Below are 7,192 nucleotides of genomic sequence, written 5' to 3' on the forward strand. Positions count from 1 at the left end.
AGGACCAAGATACACAGAATATGATCAAAACAATTCTGGTCTCTGGCTTGAGCAGAGATCTGGGGTGCTGCTTAAAATTACAAAAATCCACTTAAAATGAATTTAAAACCATATAACATGCAGTTCCTACTTTAGGAACATTTTTAAAGTACTGAAAAATTATAATTTCCTTAGTACTAAAGTCCCTTGGAAGTGAATGAAGTGGCATTATGAGAAAAAACAGAGTACAAGTAGCCCCTTGATTATCCTCATATACACAAGGGCTGCTTGCACAGACTCACAAGTGCACTTCCAGTGAGTATCGAAATGAGGTAGAACAGGTTTTAAACAGCAACACCAATATCACTGGTGATGAGCTCCCAGGGAAAGTTAGTTGATTCCCATTCCAAATTGACACACTTTTGAGGCCTTGTGGTGTCCTTGTGTTACCAAAGGGAGGTAGAGAGGGAAACAGAAATTAAGTCAGGGGATTATTCAGGATCAGCTTGGGCATCCCAGATTGTTGTGGTAAAGAAAAATTATAGGAAAATTTATAATCCACTACTTTCAATTGAGGAATTGCTTATCAGAGTCCACGACAGTAAGTTCTTCTCATCATTGCTTTAATAGCAGGATCAACACAAAATTCCAGTTCATGAGGACAGCTAAGAAAAAACAGCTGTCGCTGCGAATGCCTGGTTACATTGGTATCTGTTCATTGATTACAAGGTGTTCATTTATCTAGATGGTGATATAGTCACAGGGTGAATGGCAAAAGAACAAAGTTAATTTTATTTGGAGCACTGGAAACATTAAAATGCAATGGGATGAAACTAAATTCACAAGTGTTAATTTTTTCAAAGGGTGGTAAGAGTTCTTCAATCAAATAACCCATTAAGGAATCAAGCCTTTCCTAGATAGAGAAGCTATTTGGGCTTTTCCATGCTCAACAATGAGGAAGAAAGTGGCAAGTTTTTTTTAGGCTTGTTAGGTATTATAGAAAACTCATTTGGCCAACAGACAAGGTAAAGGGAGAAAAGGTAATTGAATAGGAGCTTGTAGCAGAATTGGCTTTTAATATATTGAAAATGGTTTTAACAAATTTTGCTCAGCTGATGTATCTTATTCTAACCAGGCTTCTTTGTAATTACGAATATTGCAATTAGGGGTATTATATGATTATTATGCATCTCAAGCACTAAAGAGGACTAAGAAGGTACCTGGAATACGGTGGGTTTTGGAAGTGCATTGGTACTTCCTCTAAAACAACATATCCAACTGCTGATAGATTATCACTCTGTGTAATCTATTTAAAAAGGGGGATTTAACTGCATGGCAAAGCTGTTAAATAGAAAGATTAGTATCTTAACATCATCGGGTTTTAGTAAAGAGAGGAATCCAATTACAGTGGCCAATGATCTCTCCAGAAATTCAGTCACAGAATCAGAAACGAAGGGAGGAGGCTGCAGTGGAACAGAATGGCCAACCATAGTAGAGAGAAGGAGAGAGAGCGAGAGAGAGCTTAAGGACTGGATGTGCAGGATCACTACTCCTGCTATACTAACCTTGCAAAATAGTTGATGGACAGGACAGATGATACTGATGGGCAGAGAGAGAGAGAGAGGAGAGAGAGAGAGAGAGAGAGAGACGAGGAGAGAGAGAGAGAGAGAGAGAGAGAGAGAGAGAGAGAGAGAGAGATTGTTAAGTTGGGTGGATATATGACCTGTGCAGACGGGGTCACTCCCATGAGTGCAGGCCTAGAGGGAGAGGGAATGATAGATTTGTGAGGTTGGAAGATTGAGGACTTGAGGGAAGAACAGAGATAGGATGAGAGGATTCTTGACACTCTTGATGAAATCAATACATATAACACATTCAAGAGGATTTTTGTTGAGAAATGGATATCATATTACTCTTATGAAAAAAGGTTGGGAGAATACTGTTCTTGAGTGGAGTTCCCTTCCTCTCTGATAGAATGAGCCCTAGCAGCCATGCACAGGATCATTATTTTTGGTAGGGAAAGAAAAAGACTACCTGATTACATTACTAGATGCCATGCATGCAACTATATATGCAATCTTCAAATCAAAATACCCAAGGGCTGACAATGGCCCATGGTCACTACCAAGTTTTATCATATGCATATAGTAGATGTGGTTGGACCCATTCTTAGGAGTCTTCCATTGATTGTTTGTCCTTGTTGCTTTAGTTTTTTATAAATTTTGTTGGACTGAGTCACAAGAGTTACCTGAAGGCATCCTTCTCCTAGGGTCTCATTTTGCTCGTTTTATGCCCATTAATGACAAAAGTGATGTTCATAGTTGGATAATTTATTTGTTATATTTTGTCTTGTTGGTTGTATTTGTCTCCTGTCATGCTATCATCATTACACTTGTTGGCTTATAGGTGGGTATCAGTATCCCATTGAGTCAAGGCATGAAAATGCTTAATTGAGTAAGCTGCTGCTACTTAGAATATTAAGTTGGTTAATGCTAACCCAAGAGCACTTATCTTACCACACTTGGGCCTAAATATGATTGTGGATTTATTTTGCTGCAACTGAGGTTGCATGATTGAGCATTAGAAGAAATTCTTTAAGTAACAAAGACTTGCTAACCAATTATTGTTTTCAGATACATTTTGCAACAACCCTTGAACAATCTGTCCTAGCCAGGACCCCCATTTATCAATTCTTTTTTCCAATATTTTTCTTTCCCCTTTTTAGTCATATTCTTCATTCATACATCCTGTTCATGGTACATTCATACACCAAGTGTATAAAACAGTGGAACCTCGGTTTTTGTACAATTTGGTTTTTGTAGACTTTTTCCAACGAAATACTGTCTCGGGTTTCGTACGTTTTCTTGGATTTCATACACTTGGAAACGCTCCTTCCAGGGCCCACCACACCGAACACCCATGCAAAGCATCCCGTGTTCTCTTGCAACCCACTCTGCTTTTGTGTTAATTGTTTTTTGTGTTTTTTATTCAAGTGCAACTGCTACATAAGCCATCATGAGGCCAAAGAAAGTTCCAATTGCCAATCTTTCTGTAAATATGGCGAGAAACACTATAGAATTTAAGGAAGAACTCGTAGCATAGTGTTGGAGGGTTTTGCACGCCGATCACATTAAGAAAATACCTACCAGTGCTACTGTCAGTGAAATTAAGGCCAGCATAAGCTGGTTTGAAAAATTCAGAAAACAAACGGGCAAACATAATGTGCCAACTTCAGTGATTAAGGACATGTTTGCAAAGTGGAGTTATGTAAAAGATTTTGTGGAGAATTATCATCCCAACAAATGTTATTTGTGTTTCCAACATCTTTAATGACGATGCCGTGTTTCACTTTAGGCAAATTTTAAAGACACCAGAAACAAATGTCTCTGGACAGTTTTGTTATGCAACAGGGGCCCAGTGACTCTCAAGTTGATCCTAGTGCCAGCAGAAACTGAAGAGGGGAAGTAAACCCAGATAGTGCCAGTAAAAAATGAAGAGACGTAACCCCTGATAGGTCCTTGATACCTGAAATCATTCTGGAGGGGGATTCCCTTTCCAAACATCTTCCTTCTCTCCATCTTCCATACACTAACAAGAGTTTTCCATAAAGGTAAGAGTGATGTTAATTGTTCATTATTTGTTTCATTATTCGTTTGTATTTATTTCTCATTGTTTTCTGTATGTAAAACTACGTTTACTCCCTATAAAATGTATTTTTTGTTAATTGTTTTTGGGATCTATAACACATTACATGTAATTGTATTTACATTATTCCTTATGGGAATTATTGATTCGGTTTTCATATGTTTCGAACTTCGTGGAAGGTTCCGGAACTGATTATGTACATAAACCGAGGTTCCACTGTACCTATTTATCTGCTCATCTACTGAGTTTTTTCCCACTTTAACATGTTCCAGAGCATCCATTCTCAATTTGTCAATTCCATAAACACTTTAGGATAAGATCTTTCATCCCATATTCACATAGCCATTTTATTTGTTGGATGCACAAAAATATGCTAGTGGATTGTCTCAGGAATGCCATGCTTTTGTGATGGTTATGGATGCTATGAAGAATGATACTAATCTTCAGTGGGATATTTTCTTCACCTCCCCCCTTACAGTATGTCTCTCTCAACAGGTGTTATGTTAGCTGCTCTGTGGATAAGAATTTTTTGATGAACTTAAACAAGAAAGAAAACATCCTCCAATCCCATCTTTCAAAAGGGAACTGCATCAGTGATATAAACTCCACCAACTTTGTGTCCTCTTCCTGACATCTCAAAACCTAAAGCTGAAAGTCCTTCATCTTGTGGTTTTCCAAACTCATCAAAGCATATAACCTTTCTGAGTAGCACCAGGAAATTCATGACCAAATGTAATGCATTACAATGACTATGTCAATTAACTTTTAGCTCACCACTCAGGTGCTGTAACTTTATCATCAGAAATATCTCCATAGCCTTGTCAGTTTGATCTTTGTTTACATGAAATTGGTGTAAAAAAGATGAAAGGACCAAATTAGCAGAGAGCTTCAAATGAATGATTAATTGATTTTGAAAATAGTGGAATGCAATTATATTTCTCCGCACCTTTTTGCACTTCTATAAGGGGATTGATGTTTCTGATAGCTTTTCTCCACTTGGCTTGGTCAGACACATAATCCTCTGACAATTGTTTGTCTCTCAGATCTTCTATAATTACATCCACCAACTTCGTTTCAGTCTTCCTCTCGCTCTCCCACCAGGCACTTCCATCTGTATCACTCTACTCCCTACATATGTCTCATCCCTTCTCATCACACGGCCGTACCACTAGTCTTCTTTCCTGGGTATTCTTTGATTGTTCTCTGAGTAGTATTTCCTCTTAGTCTTTCATTCTTGATCTGTCTAATTCTGTTGCTCCACACATCCACCTGAGCATTTTCATCTCTACCACATCCAGTTTCTTCTCTTGCATTATCTTTATCAGCCATGTCTCTGCTCTATACATCAAAGCTGGTCTCACTACTCTCTTCTACACTCTCCCTTTAACCTCTAAGCCGTTTCTGCTGTCGCACAACACACCTGACATCTTTCTCCATTTTTTTTCCATCCAGCCTGCACTCTGTGTTATTTCTACATCCAAATTTCCATCATTAGCTTTAGTCGAACAAAGATAATAAATTTTTCTATTCGGTTCAACCTTGTCCCCTCCATACTAATCTCGGATTCTTAATCGTCATTAAAACTTAAGCATTCAGTGTTCTTCCTACTGATCTTTAATCCTCTGTCTTCCAGTACCTTCCCCCATTGCTCAAGTTTTGACTCCACTACCCGTGTTGGTGCTACATAAGATGTCATTAGCAAACAACATGCACCAGAGGGAGTAATCTCTTATTCCTTGAGATAGCACATCCATAATCAGGTCAAAAAGATAAGACTTAAAGCAGTTCCCTGATGTAAACCAACTCTTACTGTTATCCATTCTGTTAACCCAACACTGCTTCTACCCTGCATTTTTGCTTCTTCATACATATTTTGGACCCACCTCACATATTTGTAGAATTCCCTTTACTTGCATACACCTCCAAATATCTTGGCGTGGGACTCTGATCATATGACTTTTCTAGGTCTATAAATACCATGTGCAGTCCTGCTTTTCTCAGTGTCTTTTCACTATATGTCAGAGTGCAAACACTGCATCTGTTATTCCTTTTCCTGGCTTGAAGCAAAACGGTTCTTCACCTACAGAAGTTTCTTCCCTAGTTCTTCAGTCCATCATTCTTTCCCATATTTTCATGGTGTGAGAATTTAGCTTTGGTCCTTTGTAGTTTGCATAATCTTGGATGTCACCCTTCTCTTTATAGATAGGCAAAATAAAGCTTTCTCTACATTCTTTTGGTATCTTTCCTTGACTATATTTTCGTTGCTAGGTCCCACACCATGTCTATTCCTCCTCCTCCCAGGCTCTTCCACACTTCTGCAGGAATTCCATCAGGTCCTATTGCTCTACCATTTTTCTTCTTCTTTAGTATCTGTCATACCAAGTATGTGTCATACCAAGGTTCTAGAATCAATCTTCAAAGAATTTTCTATGATTTTCTTCATTTAACAGGTGTTCATAATATTCTTTCCACCTCTATATCTTATCCTTATTGCATAAAATCACTTCATTCCCATCCTTAACCTATTTTATATGGGAGTAGTCTGGTGTTTTTTCCCTTGACTTTGCATTTCTGTGAATTTCTCTCTCCCCCTAAGGTGTTTCCAGCTCTTTCTACATATAATGCTCTTTTCTTTTCCTGTTCAACTGCTTTCTTCACTTGTTTGTTATGTAATGAAATTATATGGATTTTAAATATTAAAAGATTGTCAAAATAGGAAATTGTACTTAGAACAAATTAAGTTAAGCAGCCTGCCTTAGTAAACTTTCTGTATTTAATTTTTAGACCCTCACTGAATTCAACTTATATCTTTTTGTTCATTTGTCTGTCTGTCCATCTCTAACCCATTATATCCCAGCGTCCTCATTTGAGGACACACATTTCAACATTTTATTTTTCCTTTTCTCTTATTTATTCATCACATTTGAATAAATGAATGCATAAACTATATCATATTACACCCCATGAAAGTTTTTTTTTATAAACATTAAGAATTTTATAGGACTTTATGAACAACCAAACTTACACTAAAATGCTCTCTACTCCTATCATAATATCAAATATTTTTTTCCAAGTTATAACAATTAATTTGAAATAAGTTTCATAAAGTATAGTAAATTAATGAATTACCCAACCATTCTCATTCTAAGTAAAAATTGTGTATTATAAAGCAAATAAAGTTGTTCATAACTGACTGAAAATTGCGTCCTCAAATGAGGAAGCTGGGATGAAGTAGTATAAATCTTGTTCAAACCTGTCAAGCATTGTGAACACTCAGAGAAATTCGTTTGAAGAACTGTACATTGAAATCAGCTCATGGGATGAAAAAAAGAATCAAGAGGCCCATATGACTACAGGTTTGACACCAGTGAAGATGTAGTACTGATGGAAAAATGGCTAGATAACAAATGTGAATGTTGGAACTAATTGTGACACTAGAACCCCCTGCAAAGGTAAAGCGTTGGGTTAAGTCATCAAAGTCAAAAGGAAGCGCTCCTCAACCAAATGCAATTTTCAACCATAACAAATGCATGGGTATTGTAGGATACCATGATTGGTTGGTAGGGAT

General features: G+C 37.4%; 1 protein-coding gene across 1 annotated transcript in view; it reads right to left on the reverse strand.

Moving 5' to 3' along the window:
* The window catches only part of LOC135219756 (calcium-activated chloride channel regulator 4-like), a 411,904-nt gene that overhangs the window by 215,791 nt on the left and 188,921 nt on the right, over window positions 1-7,192 (reverse strand). The gene's annotated exons all lie outside the window — the stretch shown is intronic.

This window comes from Macrobrachium nipponense, chromosome 1, assembly GCF_015104395.2.
Source record: "Macrobrachium nipponense isolate FS-2020 chromosome 1, ASM1510439v2, whole genome shotgun sequence".
In the NCBI taxonomy this organism is placed as follows: Eukaryota; Metazoa; Arthropoda; class Malacostraca; order Decapoda; family Palaemonidae; genus Macrobrachium; species Macrobrachium nipponense.